This window comes from Ursus maritimus, unplaced genomic scaffold, assembly GCF_017311325.1.
Source record: "Ursus maritimus isolate PB19 unplaced genomic scaffold, ASM1731132v1 scaffold_4, whole genome shotgun sequence".
Lineage (NCBI taxonomy): Eukaryota > Metazoa > Chordata > Mammalia > Carnivora > Ursidae > Ursus > Ursus maritimus.
The window spans coordinates 23,077,847-23,094,675 of record NW_024426552.1 but is presented as its reverse complement, the minus strand read 5'-3'; the positions used below and the strand labels follow the sequence as shown (position 1 = coordinate 23,094,675).

The window sequence follows — 16,829 nt, the reverse complement described above, 5'->3', positions numbered from 1 at the left end:
TGTATTTATATAGATACACCAACTCAGGATTAGGGATTGGTTTAAGCACCTGGGAATTGTGTTGGTTAGGTTAGTTAATTACATCCTGGACTCAGACGTGACCTTCAGTCAATGAGAGAGAAATTGAAGAATATCCCTAGAATATTGAAGAGGAAGAATTCCAAGGACTCAGGGAGAATAGTGGTCTGTTAGGAGTAATTTGTAGATAGCTGTGTGCCCTTTTCCCCATCCACCTCAATTTTTAGACTGTGGCCCATGTATACTTCATCCATGGTGGCAAATATAGAAGCTATTCATGGGCACTTGAACATGGATTTTCCCCTCTGTAGGAATGATCTATTTACTGTCCCTGCTAAGTGCCTAACCTACCAACATTCAACCCCAATAGAGCATCTTTCCTCAGAGGTAATAGACAGTTACTTGCAAGCAAGTTACCTATATTGGACTATTTAATCATAGAGGGGGCAAAAGTTTGTTCTTAAGTGTTTAGATATATTCTGAATCTTAGATTTTCCTTCCTATCTGTAGTGCTTCTGCCATTATCACTGTTGTTGGTCTGACAGAACGCCTTATCCATCAACATATAATCCCATAGAATATCTCCATTTACCTATGGTAAAAAGTAGTATAACAATGGGATCACATGCACAGGATTCATTAGCTGAACCCATGATTAGAAAAAGCAGGCTTAATAGAAAAAAAAAAAAGAAAAGAAAAAAGAAAAACAGGTGTAATAGAATAATGGGATGATATGCTAAAGACTTAGTTATAAGACCCATGTCTAATAAGTTAGATGTGATGACATCTACTCCTTATCTGGACTACAGGGATCCAAGAATCAGGCAGAAGACAGGGATGTGGACCCTGTCAGTATTACAAGAGATTAGCTGCTGAAGATACTTTGTCTTCCAAATCCTGATGGAAGTTGTGGTGGTCAATGGACAAATATTTCCTCCTAGAAATGATTCTTATCTCCAGTGGTTTAGAGACTCACTCCTCACATACATACCAATATTTTTGACATCTCATACCACTAAACCAACAGGAAGAAAAAAGGGTCATTGTACTTACTGGCCAAGGTGAATAATTCTAAGTATGAACTGGAATGCTGCTACAAAATGGGAGTAAATAGGACCCCAAGGAATTCACTGGTGTTCTTAATATCCTTTGCTCAATAGATGTGGCCAATGGAAAATTACTTCTATTAAGATGGTACAGAATTAGACCCAGATAATTCAGAAAAAAAAAAAAACAGTTTTAGGTCACTCTTCCCCCAGGAAATAACAAATTTTTTCAGGTTTCCAACAAAGTATAAAAAGAACACGGAACAAATCACTGACAAAAAGAATAAATAAATAACAACAAAACTATAGTTATATTAAGTCAGGATAAGCCACAGATGTGTGGCTCTGGGAAGTAGAAGAGTTAAAAACACCAGCTATGTTTTAAGTTAATTTGTTTTATTTTATTGCGTCTTAAGTTAATTTTTGTTTCTCTCTTTTCCCAACCAATCTTTGCCCAAAGATTCAGAAGTAGTCAAGAACCTGAAAAAATTAAGTCAACTCCACAAGGATAAGTTAGCTATGGTACTTTGTGTATCTTATTTTGGAAAGGTGCACTTTTTTTACCTTAAGAAAGGAGATTATCTATCTATCTATCTATCTATTATCTATCTATCTATCTATCTATCTATCTATCTATCTATCATCTATCTATCAATATATCACTCACTTACACATAGACACATTTATTTATATATAATACATTTTACAATACATATTTGTATTTACAGATATTCATAAAGCACAAATATATATGTGTGTGTATATATACACATATATATATTCCATATATATTTATATTTTAATTCAAGTTTAAGCCTAAAGTCTAGAAGAACAACAATAGAATGGGGGCTCAAGGTATCTAATTTCCTTTCTTCACCATGAAATATTTTATAAAATGCACTCCTTATAACACTTTAGGTAAACAGTAGAAGACTAAGAGAGATTTTAAACACCAGACTAAAAATATATATACTAATGATATTTTACTGAAATAAAATAAAACAAAATAATATTTGTTCATCAATTTTTTCTTAAGTTTGAGTTGAATAATGTTTTCACCTAAATGTTAGCTCTGAATTTTCAATATTTATTTGTAGAGTATTGTGTTAAGAAAGCTTCTGATATCACAACCAGACTCATCATCAAAATACAAAAAAAAAAAAAAAATCAATGTCAGTCATAGGCTATGAAGGAAGCAAGAGTACATTTTTCCAGGTATTTATGATTCCTGTTTTCGAGTTTATTGTTATTATTTATAGTTATATGATATTTTTAACACCAAACTGATGCTAAATATAAATAATGTACAACCAGATCTGAGTATACTTTTATTACCTCAAATAGTGGTAAATTCTGATTAAAGTTAACACCTTAATAATAATAATTGTACGCAGTGCATTTAGGATGTAATAAGTAGATTGGAATTTTGAACTTTCAAATGGATTAATAAATAAGACAAAATTTTCTTAAGGTTGAGGTTCCATTGTTCAGGTAGCATATTTATAATACAATTATATTTTAAAAGTTGCTATGGTCAGACCATAATTTATGGTATTAGTACTGATGGTTATGTAAATATACAAGAAAAGATATTTCTAGATATTTTACTTGCTAAACTCAATGATTTATATATTTTTTTGCTTTCTAAATGGTTTGAACAACTTTCAAATAAACTATGTTAAAAATACAACAGGTGGTTAAAAGGTAATAAATAAATGAATAAATAAATAAATAAATAAACAAACAAAAAACCCTCATCAATGAGGCCAGAAGTTGCATTTGAAACCTAAGCATTATTTCTTATCACTTAAGAGTCAGAGGGAAATTTTCAATGAGTATTTATATTGAATATATATTCTCAGTTTACTAATGTACTTTTAACAAAATGAATATATGTTAGTTTCCCAATATTTAATATATACAAATATTGCCATCTATAAATAGATACATATATACGTATATCATATATATTATACATATATAAATATACACACACACACACTTACACACATTAAGTGGTTGTTTGCAGCTTTCATCTGTTTCAAGCAGTGCTGCTACAAATACTGAGAATGGAATTATGGAATACTTAATCTAGTAGAGGAAGCCAAAGGGTTTTCCAAGCCATTTTTACTGACTTGTACGACCATCACTAGTATGTAAGAGTTCTAGTTACTTCACATCTTGGACAACACATGCTCTTGTCAGTCTTTTTCATTTTATCTGTTCTAGTAGTTCTGAAATGTAATTGTGTCTCACAAGTTCCTGCAGACTCACGTATAAACGGATTAATTTTGTAAGAGTTTCTTCCAGTGTTTTTTTACATGCTTCAAGCTGTTGTGATATTTATCTGCTATGGGTTAAATTGTGTTCCACAAAAATTCATGTGAAGTCCTAATCCCTAGTACCTGAGAATGTATTCTTGTTTGGAAATAAGGTTCTTACATATATAATTAGGTAAGCTGAGGTCCTGCTGGCTTAGGGTGTACCTTAACCTGTTATGCCTGGGCCTTGTAAAAAGGTAAACATTTGGACACAGATGAATGCACACACGGGGAGACTGCCAAGTGAAGATGAAGACAGAGATCAATTTGATACAGCAGAAGCCAAGGAACAAACATTAAAGACAGCTAACAAACCAGCAGAATCTAGAGAAGAAACAGGGGACAGATTTCTCCCTCACAGCCCTCAGAAGAAACCAATACTGCTGACACTTTGATCTAAGCTGTCTAGCTTCCAGAACTGTGAGATAATGTATTTCTCAGTTTATGGTATTTTGTTTCTACAGCTCAAGTGGACGAATACACTGTATCTTACTTATTGATTTATAAGAATGCTGCATATATGCTGGTTATGAGTTCTTTGTCAGTAATAAGCACCGTAAATTAGTCTGTGACTTGCCTATTCATTGTCTTAATGGTATCTTTTGATGAGTAAAGTTTGTTTAAATTAATGTTGGTCAAATTATCCTTTTTGTCTTAATGTCCTGTTTAAAATAGATTTGCTTACCAGGGTGCCTGAGTGGCTCAGATGGTCAAGCATCTGACTTTGGCTCAGGTCATGATCCCATGGTCATGGATGGAGCCCTACGCTGGGTTCCCTGCCCAGCAGGGAGCCTGCTTCTCCCTCTCCCTCTGCTGTTCCCCCTGCTTGTGCTCTCTCATTCTGTCAAATAAATAAATAAAATCTAAAAAAAAAAAAATTTTTTTGCTTACCTCACTTATCACGAAGATCATAAATACCAAGACATATTTTCTTTAGATAGTATTGTTATATATTTCATATTTAAGTGTACAATATGTCTGGAATTAATTTTTGTGAATGCAGTGATGCAATTAGGTATGTGTTATCCAGGTTATTAAAGTGATTTTATTTACTTAACATCTCTCATTCAGAATACTTTTCCACTACGTTTCATTCATAGGGTTGAAAACACCGAATAAACGCATTTGTTGAAGGTGACTTAAAGTATTTTAAAAGCAATCTTTTGCTAATGGTTAATGAACTGTCTTACGGATGAATACTATTCCTTAAAAGATCTGTGAAATAATTTACACTTGATTGTTATAAAATAGTTACATGGGGTTGCATTTGTCATTTTTATTTGGCAAAGTCATTCAGTTCGAAAATCAACAAACATTTATTAGGTGCTTTCTGTTTGCCACGTACTTTAAACAAATTATTTTCACGTAGTACTCAGAAATGTTAAAATGTGTTCTTTTAATACTAAAAATTTTTTAATATACATCGAGTTTTATATTTTTAAGTGACCAAATCTGATTTAAAAAAAAAACAGGTTTACTAAAACAGGAGCAAAAGACAACATAGGAGATACGTTATACATCCAAAGCATGACGCTCCTCATCAGCCCCTGAGCCCCACAGCCCTGACAGAATGTAGGGACCGAGAACTCAATCTACATACACACTTTAGGTTTTGTTTATACTTGGGCTGCGCACGCAACCCATACAGCCGCACTTCCGGCCCAGCGTCCTCTGTTTTTGCGGGGCGCCGCACGGGGCAGCACGTACTTGGTACTTGACCATGTAGGCACAGGAAGGCTTTGAACCCACCTGTAACGCACTGGTTAGGCAGGGCGCGGCGCGAGTCCGTGGTGCGGGTTGGCCGGCTGGAGCCCCCCCGAACCTGTGGAGAGCTGAACTCCGCTCAGGCCGTGGTGCGGCTCCCTCTGGGGCCATGTCTTGGTAAGCCCAGAGTTTGGGGTCGGCTACTGAGTTGGTCTCGTGCTTTCTGGTTTTCTTTAATTTCCTCCACGAGTTAAGGAAATAAGTCGCAAAACATCTTGTCTAAATTTAGAGTGCAACGCTAAACTTCGGGCTTCCAGTTGTGAAGTCTCTCTACTGGCCGGGGTGGGGCCCTTCTCCGGCACGAAGCTAAGGAGGTGAGGACGGTGAGACCGACCAGGCGGTGTTCCACGTGTCTGCGTGGAAATCTGTGATGGAAAGACATAGCTCGTATTGCACTTGAACCTTCCATCGGGTGTCATATAAATTCTAGGAGGTTTAGAAAGATATTCTCTGGAAAGAATTAGTTGCCTACGGTAATAGCCACCTTTCATGAGGAGTCAATCATCACAAGGCCTCGGGCCGCATAAGTGCCATCAAAGAGTATGGGAACGTGGCGAGCTGGGACACGTGTAAGGCACCGGGTCTCTTAATTCGATGGCAGTCCTGCTTCAGTCTGTGGGTCGCTGTTGTTGCTTGTCTCTCCTGGTTGTGGCTTGTGGGCCGCTGCCTTGCTCAGGTTCCAGGTAATGGGGGAAGGAGCTGGCTGCTCTAGACTGGAGCGGGTACGCGAGACTGGAGCCGGTGCACGAGAGGCGGGCTGCACCTGCACCAGCCCCCACCAGCCCACAGCCGCCTCAGTTCCGCAGCCTCAAGATTCATGTTTTTGCAAGTGGCTATCCAACTGGCCCACTCCCAAAAGCAAATTATTCCCCACTTCACTGCGTGTTAACTTTTTAATGACTGATTATTGGGTACTTTATTGTATTCCCTTGTTTGTCTATTTCTGAACTAATACTATCATATTTATTATATATTTATAATTCATCTTTACATCTGGGAGTAAAGGTTCTTCCCCTTTTTTATACTTCTGCAAGATTGCACAAGCTCTTCTCGAATCTTTATTTTTCATATAAATTTTAGAAACAGCTAATTTTGCTAAAGTACCTGCTGGGATTTTTATTGGGATTGCTTTGAATCAATATATTAATTAGGAGAAAATTTATATGTTTACTGTATTGATTTTCCCAAACCTTGAACCTGGAGTAACGCATTTATTGAGATCTTTAATTAATGTTATTCACATTTTGTAGATCTTAGGGGAGGACTGTTGCTCGTCTTCTGTTAGATTTATAACTATGCACTTTTTTTTTTGCAGGAAATATTATCTTTTATATTTTATTTCCTAATTGTCTCCTATATAGAACTTGATTTTTGTATATTGCCATTTCTAAGTTCCACTGTTATGATTTGTATATAATTTGTTCACTTTATATATATATATATATATAAAATCATATAAATGTACATACACAATCATATTATTTGTGAATGGAATAGTTTTATTAATTGCCCTTCAATCTTTATTTCACATTAAAAATTTTGTCTTATTGCACTGGCTATACCTTCCGTATTATATTGGTAGACTATAGTATCATTTTTTAAATAGCCATAAAATGTTCTCAGATGAAAAATCCATACAATTCTTTTTAAATAAGCATCCTCCCATTTTCTTTCCTCACAGTGCAGTCACTCAAAATACCACAGTTAGTATCCCTTGTTCCTTACTTCTCAATCATTTTACCAACACACACATACTGACTTTAACCCATTTCAGTGACGCTGCCAAAAGCCATCCATCATTCCCTCCAATTGTGTAATTTTCATTTCACTTCTCTGTTGTATCTATAATCCTTTCGAAAATCTTTATTGCCTTCCGTGAAGCCACGCTCTTACAATGTTTATTAGTTTTAGTGCTTAAAAGAGGAATTTCAGAATGAAGAAAGGCTTATGTTTCTGGCAACTGGGAGTTTCTTATTTGACCGTCTTAATTTATCTAAGCCTAATTTCTTTATCTTGATATGAGATAGTATCTGCATACATGATTTTTTTAGGTAAGTTGTCTGAAGGGCCTATTAGATGGCCAGGCATATGGTAGGTGAGTCCTTTTACTTCTTTGAAGTGTCTACTTCTATTTTTGTACACCTTAAAATTAGAGTTTCCTATGGTTTCATTGAGAGCTTTGTTCTCATTCCAGTCATTGTTCTTGAGTGATAGGATTTTATTAATGTCTTTTAAAATTCAGAGTGATGGGTATTAAGGAGGGCACATATTGCATGGTGCACTGGGTGTTATACACAAATAATGAATCATGGAACATTACATCAAAAACTAAGGATATACTGTGTGGTGACTAACATAACATAATAAAAAATTATTATAAAAAAACTTATAAAAAATAAAATTCAGAGTAAACTTTTCCTCCTTCACACTTCCTAAGCAAATCTAACTTATATTTTCTTTATTTGTGCTCTCATGCTATTCTCACATATTACTTCCTATACTGTAATAACATATACTTCCTATTTTCTCAAACTTGTTAACTTGTTTTTTGAAAGGAAAATCATGTTTCTTTTCTTTACCTGAGGATTTTGGGACTTGAAGTTTTATAAAGCCATTCAGTCTTCCATTTGCAGATTGATTGATTAATTGATTACTACATTTTGCAGATTATCACTTATGTATAAGGCTGCTTATCTTTATACCATACTTTCATTGTTGTTATTCACTGGTAAGTACATTAGGAAACACACAAGTTATCCAGAAAAGTATAAAAGTAGAATAGTATATACACAGATTATGGAATTATCATTTATGTGTATTCTCTACTCTATGCTCCTCCATTCCTAGTGAGAATTCTTTCCAAATTTGCTTTTCAAACAATGCTGCATTGAATCTTCACTTCCCTATGGCACTCTTAAGGGCTGTAGGCAATGAGCACTTTAAATCATACCAATTTTTTAGGAAATTATCTCTTGAATATTTAGAAAATCTATGATCCCACCAGCAGTTTATTATTACTTCTTTTCCATTTTCCCACATGCTGGCCAACATGGGAGATTTTGAGAGTACCTAATATTTACTAACTTATAGAATAAACTGTCATCACAGTTGTAGTTAATTCATATATTCCTTAGCCTCTGGTTTTTCCTCTTATGCTAATTCTCCTTTTCTGTTGTTTGTTGTTCTTGTTTGTCTTTTTCTTTTTGATATATGCTTGTTTTTTAATTTTGTATTTAAATTAGCTACTTGTTGTCTTCTATGTGCCTATCTTTCCCCAGTTCTTTATTTTTTAACATTACTCATTATGCTTTTGACATCACAGAGATTTAAAAATTTTAATAGAGTCAAATTTTGTTACGCAATGAAATTTAGCAAACTTTCCCTTTAATTTTTGATAAGTTTTTGTAGAAACTTTTTTTGTAGAATCATATAACCCTTGGTTTTTGTATATATAAGTTCTTTGTTATTGTTGATTTATTTGAATGCTATTATTTTTATATTTAATACAGTTACTCTGCTAAGTAGACTTAGCTGTAGAGGAGTGAATATTGACTTTCTTGAATTTTTGGCATCATTATGTAATTTTTAAGAAAATCCTCTTTTCTTCTCATATTTTGCTTTTTGTTTCTCAACTTCTTAGTTATATTTCTTTGGCGAGGACTTTTAGTACTTTGCTGATTGTAAGCTGTAATAGTGAGCAAGCTGGCATTTTGCTTACAGTAAAGGAAATGACTACATTTCCCCCCCTTCAGTATGATGTTGCTTTGATTCTTGGCAGAGAGGTTTATCAAGTTGCTAAGATTTATCATAATTGGTACATTTTTATCAGATGTCTTTTCTGGATCCACTCTGAGTTTTTCTTTTTATCTTCAATCAGTTAATGTGTTGATTTACAATGATAATTTTTAAATACCAACCCATTCTTGCATTCCTAAGGCAAATTATGCAAGGTAATGAGTTTAACAACTTTCAATTTTTATTCTTTGTCCAAATTATTTGTATAATACATAGGCTTATCTCTGTCCCTGATATTTTCCTAAAATTAAAATTTGATAATTTGTGGAACAGCTATGTTTTCATTGGGAAAGTTTTGACTATTGATTTGATTTGTAAATACTATTTCTTTTCTAGAGTTTCTTATTATTCTTAAATCACTCCTGTAGTCTTGGGTAATTGTATTATTTTTCTGTTTCTGCCTAGCAAGTTAGCACAAATTTACTGAGTTATAACATCAGACGTTTTTATCTCCCTTTCCATTGGTGAAGAATCTGGGTGTAGCTCACCTGGGTTCTCTGCTTAAGCCATCCAAAGGCTGCAGTTAAGGAATCTGCAAAGAGGAATTCTCATTAGGAGCTGAACTGGGAAAAAGATTAGTTTTCAAGTGACCTTGGTTTGTTGGCAAAACCCATTTCCTTGTTGATAAAGAACTTACAGCAGCTTGCTTCTTCAATACCAGTTGGGAGAAAATCTCCCACCTCAGGGAAAATCCCCATCCTTTCTTTAAGAACTTTAACTTGTAAATGAGATCTATCCAAGATAATCTTTTGATTCAACTCAAAATCAACAGATTTGGGACTCTAATTACATCTGCAACATTTGCCTTTTCTGTATTTTTCTGGTTACCAACAAGTCACAGGTTGCACTTAAGGGAAGGAGACTGCATAAGGGTGTGGCTTATTATAGGTAACCTTAGGGTGTGTCTACCACAAAATATGCCCTTATAAAAATGATTTTCTAGGGTATGTGCAGAAGTGTCCCATTTTTATATGCCTAATATAACTGACCTCTTCTTTCCCTTTGTTTTTCATCGGTCTTCCTACTGGTTGGTATATTTATTAAGAGTTTCCAAGGCCTGCAATTTTGGCTTAGTTGATATGGTCGTTTTCACAAGTAAACCTGAACATAATTATGAGAGTGCCTAGTTCTACTTGTGTAGAACATTTCAGTTCCTGATTCAGATAATTTTTGATAAAATTTATTTTTTAGAGCAGTTTTAGGTTCACAGCAAATTGAGCAGGAAGCACAGAGAGTTCCCATGTATGCCTTGACTCCACGTCCACGCAAACTCCCCCACTATCATCCTGAGCTACAGCGGTATATTTGTTACAGTTGATGCCCTTGCACTAACATGTTATCACCGAAAGTCCGAAGTTTATATTAGAGTTCACTCTTGGTGTTGTACATTCTATAGGTTTTGACAAATGTGTAATGACATTTATCTACCATTATAGTAGCATAAAGAATAGTGTCATTGCCCCAGAAATTCTCTGTGCTCCTTGCTCTGGCCTCTTTGGCAACTGCTGATCTTGTTACTGTACCCATCATAGCTTTGTCTTTCCCAGAATGTCCTATAGCTGGAATTATATAGTATGTAGCATGTTCAGATTGGCATCTTTCACTTAGTAATATGCCTTTAAGTTTCCTCCATGTGTTTTTCATGGCTTGGTAGTTCATGTCTTGAGCAATGAATAATGTCTGCTGTGTGGATGTACCAGTTTATTTATCTCTGTGTATTTACTTGCTAAAGGACATCTTTGTTGCTTCCCAGTTTCAGCAACTAGGTAAACATTTGCTTGCCGGTTTTTGTGTGGACGTAAGTTTTCAATTCCTTTGGATAAATATCAAGGAGTGTGAGTGCTCTACTATAGGGTAAGATCATGTTTGGTTTTGTAAGAAACCACCGTCTTCCAAAGAGGCTGTACCATTTTGTATTGCCACTAGTAATGGATAAGAGTTCCTGTTGTTCCACATCCTCACCAACATTTGGTGTTGTGAATGTTACAGATTTTGGTTATTCTAATAGCTCTGTAGAGGTATCTCATTGTTGTATGAATTTGTACTTATCTGATGACAAATGGTGTGGAACATCTTTTCTTATGCTTATTTGCCTGCCATCTGTAGGTCTTTTGTGAGACGTCCCTTCAGGGTTTTTAGCATTTTTTTAATCAGGCTGTTCATGTTCCTATTGTTGAGTTTTAAGATTTCCTTGGATATTTTGGATAAAAGTCCCTTATCCAACTATGTGTCTTTTGCACACATTTTTCCCAGTGTGTGGCTTGTCTTCACTTTCTCCTGACAGCGTCTTTCTCAGACTCAGTCTATGTGATGAGATGAAGAGAGATGACTGACACGGGCATTGTGATGTGGTGTTAGGCTACTATTGACCTGACAGTACATCTGAAGGAAGCTCATCTGCTTCTGAACTGCAATTGACTGTGGGGAACTGTAACCGCACAAAGCGAAACTGTGGTTGAGGGGGAGCTACTGTATATATACATCTTTATCCATTCACCCATTGACACTCACTTTGGTTGGTTCCATCTTGGTTATTACGAATAATGTTGTAATAAATATGGACATGCAGATATCTCTTCAATATCCTGTTTTCATTTCTTGTGGATCTATACCCAGAGGTATGATTGCTAGATCATATGGTAGTTTTATTTTTAATGCGAAGAACCTCCATACTATGTTCCACAGCAGCTGCACCAATTTACATTCCGACCAACAGGGCACAAGAATTCCCTTATACTCTTCACAAATGGAATTCTGAGTGAGATATGAGAGGCACATATCAGGCTGCCTCTGCATATTCAAGCACAAGAGCTTTGCATACCATTCTATGCCATTACCTCCAGCAGGGCCTGGGTCATAGTAGCAGTCAATAAATGTATATGAATAAGTGCATTTTTTTTCTGGGAAAAATAGATGTGCATATCTCCTCAAGTATTTTCTTGCACATTAGTGTTTTGCCAAGAGCTACTGGCAAGCCAGATCTAGAGACTAATTACCTGAGAAGATGCCTGAATCCTCACCCAAACTTAACAAAAGGGAAAGTAAAATGTGTTAAAGGCCCTATTTGTCAAAGAACCAGAGGAGTGTCCTCTTAGTAAGTATAGGACTTATCCTTATCACTAGTTCCTGAAAAGTAGTTTCATGGAATTTCGATGGCAAGCAAAACATGGGATTTCAATGGCAAGAATCAAAATTGTTTGTTTTCAGATTGGGGCGTGGGTGATCTGAAGTTCAGAATCCTTGTGGTGCCTATGGTCTCCTCCATTAAACATTGCCATAGTCTCAAACAATTATATTACTGGAGTGCAATGTTTGTTTGCTCTATTATTGAAGACTAATTCTGCTAAAGATGATGGGAAAAAAAAAGGAATGGTTTGAAATTTAGAGAATGTGTTAAGCCTAGAGAGTGAGTAATCAAGTAGCTTGTGAGACCAAGGAAGAATTCATAATTGTGTTATGAATAGAAAGTAAAGCAAAGTAAAAGATGGAATAAATGGTCTATATAAAGGCATGAAGAAGAATGCCATAGATAGAAGGGGATTAAAGGAACAAGTAAATCTGAAATATTAATAAGCACAAATCCTGCTACCTCCGGTTTGACAGTCAGTCATCCCTACATTAGACACCCATTGGTGACAGTCCTTGTGGCCCCATCTGGGACTCAATGTGTGCTCTATCCCAAGAATACAGTCATAAGCACAGCTGCTCAGCAAAACATAGGAAAAGTGTAGTTATTGGCGAGTTGTACTAGTCCCACATCTCTGTAATAGAACTAGTGCACTTGGCTCCAGGCACCTTCTTTTTCTGAGTCTTCTTGCTCAAACCTCAACTATGATTTTTTAATCTTGTCATTATCAGGAAATAATTTTCTAACAGCATAAATTGCTAGTTAAACTTTGTATCTTTGATTGATGAGATGGCCATTTACCTGGAGATAAAAAGAAAAATTATCTCAAGTTGTTTGTAGAATAGAAGTTCTTGGCCCAAGAGGATTGATGATGGTAGAGATTGTGTTAAAGAGGTACAGAGGTGGGGTGCCTGGGTGGCACAGTCGTTAAGCGTCTGCCTTCGGCTCAGGGCGTGATCCCTGTGTTCTGGGATCGGGCTCCCAGCAGAGCAGTCCCTCTCCCACTCCCCCTGCCTGTGTACCCTCTCTCGCTGGCTGTCTCTCTCTCTGTCAAATAAATAAATAAAATCTTAAAAAAAAAAAAAAAAACATGTGTAGAGGTGTTAATTTCCTCAGTGGACATGTGAACTGGTTTGGGATCAAGTGACTCAGGGCTCTTTGTTCTGGCACCTTAGCCTAGGAGCAATCTTTGACACACCATTTTCTATAAAATATTATTTTATAATAATATTATTTTCTATGTGAGCTGTGATATGAAAAGTTTGAGATTCACTGGGTTGTGATAATATATTGGAAGAGATCCATGGCAGTAAGAGCCCAATATGTAACAAAAATGTCCATGGTATCCATGTGTCATAAACTATTAGGCTGTGGGGGACCCTCTTAGCTACCATCTTACTCTGCAATACCCCCAAAATGACCCTTGGTATTTTTTCACTTACCACTGATATTAACTTTTAAAGATAGATTCTATTATATTACTTATGTTACAAATCAGTAAACAGAGGTTATTCAAAGACTTCTAAATATCCTTTCTCCCCTTCTTTCTTAGAAGCAGCCTAACCACAATTTTTAAAATTTAATAATGAAGTATAATTGAAAAACAATGTAATATTAGTTTCAGATGCACAACCTATTGAATCAACAATTCTGTACATTACTCAGTGCTCACCAGGATAAGTGTAGTTACCAATGTGTCACCATACAACATTATTACAATATTATTGGCTATATTCCCTATACTGTACTTTTTCATCATTGTGACTTACTTATTTTATAACTGGAAGCCTGTAGCTCTTAATACCCTTTATCTATTTTGTCTGACCCCCACCTAACTCCCCCCTGGCAACCACCACTTTGTTCTCTATATTTAAGAATACGTTTGGGTTTTTTTGTTTTTTGTTTGTTTTGTTGTTTTTTTTTTTTTTTACATTCCACATATAAGTGAAGTCATATATATTTGTCTTTCTCTGATTTATTTCACTTAGCATAGTACTGTTTAGGTCCATTCATGTTGTCACAAATGGCAAGATTTCATTCTAGTTTTGGCTGAATAGGATTCCACTCTGTGTGTGTGTGTGGGGGGGGGTATATCACATCCTCTTTATCCATTCATCTATCAATGACCACTTGGGTTCCTTCCATGTCATGGTTATTGTAAATAATGCTGCAGTAAATCTAAGAGTGTGTATATCATTTTGAATTAGTATTTTCATTTTCTTTGGGATAAACCACAATTTTTGTAGAGGTAAAATATACTGAGATAGAGGACTAGATTTTTCTCAGACTCAAGTGCAAAGGCAGGAGATTGAATTTTCCAAAAATAAGAAACATATCTCCCACAATATGTGGTTTTCTAGAAATGTGCCACTGCCCCACTTAGAGTGAAGTCTAATTATGTTCTTCTTTAATGTGGGAAGGAAGGTTTTAGTATGCATACAGGAAAAGGTTGCATTCAGATGACACTGTGATACCCAAATCTAGATTAGAAAAGAACATACAACTTCTTCCTGTTTTACATTAAATGCTTACTCTTGGGTTTCAGCCCATTTTCTAAGGAAGCCCAAGGCTCCCATGGAGATGACACAAGTAGATGTCCTAGATAAAATCTCAGTCATAAGTGATTATCAGCATCCAGACATGTCCGTAAGATCCCTCCAGATTATACCAGTCTACAGTCATCAAGTTGCTCCTAGGTTTTGATTCTGCCTAGCTGAGGCAACAAACATTGTGGAACAAAGAGAAGCCATTCTTCCTATGCCCTTTGTAGATTCCTAACTCATGAAAACTATCAACAAAATAAAATAGTTTTTCTTGTATTCCACTTAGTTTGCGGTGGTTAGTCGGTGATAGTAAATGAAATAGTGGCTGATGATGGCCAGGTGAATGTTTGAGCCAGTAAAATGTAAGTGAAAGAAATCACATATAGGTTCCCAAAGGAAACAAATTGCTGGCCTACGTAGTACTATTTGTCCTTCCCTTTTTCCACCTTTTTGCTTCCTGAAATAAAGATATAATTGCTGGAGCTTCAGCAGCTATCATGTAGCCTTGAAGATGGAAGCTTGAGGATGGCAGTAGAGATAGAGAGATAGAAGGTGCCTGGTTTCCCGATGACTTAATGAAGTCATCCTAGCAATTCAAGACCTCTGGCCATTGTAATTAAACTATTTGCAAGAAAAATAGCTACTTATGCATTTAAGACTTTATTATAATGGGTTTTCTTGTACGTGTTGCCAGTCCTATACCTGATTCATGCATCTAAAAAGACTAAGTCACTTGTGCAAATTAGTAAGTGGAAGAGAAAAGATTTATACTGCAATTGTCTGACTTACGACCTACAGTTTCATTGCTGCATCAATGAATGCCCTTGTTCCAAGGGCAAAAGTACAATTGTCAGAAATGGGAAAAAACATAAAATTTTTTTTAAGATCAAAAATTGTAAAATATATCAGAAACAGAATTCTAAAAATATACAGGATATGGAATACCATCTTGTGGAGAATATACAGCAGTGTATTGGATTCCCTGCCACCTGCACTTGCCATGGTCATTATTAGTCACAAAAAGAAATCTTCAATATACTTCAAAACCTAGACTAGACAGAGCCTTTGGTATTCTATTCCATGGGTGCCCAGGAAACTTAAGTTTTATATGTTAATGTAGTACTACTTATGGGAAATATCTTAAAACTTATTTAAAAGAAAAGATGAATAATCAAGTTCGTTGTTTTGTTTTTTCTCATCTAAACTCATTAAATATTGTTAGGCATACAAACCAAAAATCCTGGTTGTAAGATCTAATTCTAAAATGAGAAACTTCCTTATGGCCCTGGGTTACAAATAATTAAGGAAACATCCAATTCTGTATAAGTGAAAAGTTCATTCTTTCTGATTTTCTGTGCACTTGCACATTTGTAGCTCGTTAGTTTCATTTGCAGCAGGGATATTGAAAACACATTTCAAGTGCTCCTACTGATTTAAGAAATTTATTGTACCTTAAGGGCTGTCAGAGGAAATTTGCAAATTACTTGCCCAAATTATTTCAACAAGAAAACATAGTGATATGTTCAGGTAATGGAAAGGGGAAAAAGATTAACATAAGTGTCATAAAAAAGCTATTGTGCTGCATAAATCACAGGTAGTCAAAGATGTTTTGTAAGAAAGACGCCGTGCTAAAACGCGAGAAAAGAATCTCTCTTTTACACTCTCTCTTATTCCACAGAGGATATCCTTTTGATTTCAGCGTTAAAATAAACACTTGTCTTTTTCTGTCCCATGAAGAGGACTTTAAGTCATTTCTTTCTTCTTTGAAATACTATTTGGTGAATGAAAAAACATTGTCTTTCACCTAAGTACCTATGGATATATTTCTATATATGTGAAAATCTTAATTAAAATATTTAAAGATTCAGTAACTCAGGAGAATCTATTAAAGTTGGCATCCTGTGAAACCTCTAATAGCAGAGAATAAATTCAGTTGTATTTTAAAGAAATGAGTTATACGATGATAATTTCTTTACAAATCCCCGTAGGAACACTATACATAATTTTTCATTAATATGGTCACATATAAGATGTACTCTTCAACACATAAAATTGAGAAAAATGTGTTTAAAGTATCTTAAAAGTTGGCACCTATTAGTGGCAGGACCATTCCTGAGTTAGGAAAACACCTGCTAGCCTATTTAGATGTTGAAACAATTAGACCTAGGCAGTGTGTATGAAAGGCGAGGGTGAAAGAATAGCATTTCCATAAGAG

The 16,829-nt window shown here is 35.5% G+C and overlaps 1 pseudogene; it reads right to left on the bottom strand.

The window, feature by feature from the left end:
- Nucleotides 1-5,228: 5,228 nt before the first annotated feature.
- On the bottom strand, nucleotides 5,229-5,968 carry LOC121100450 (annotated as a pseudogene).
- Between the last annotated feature and the right edge of the window lie 10,861 nt (nucleotides 5,969-16,829).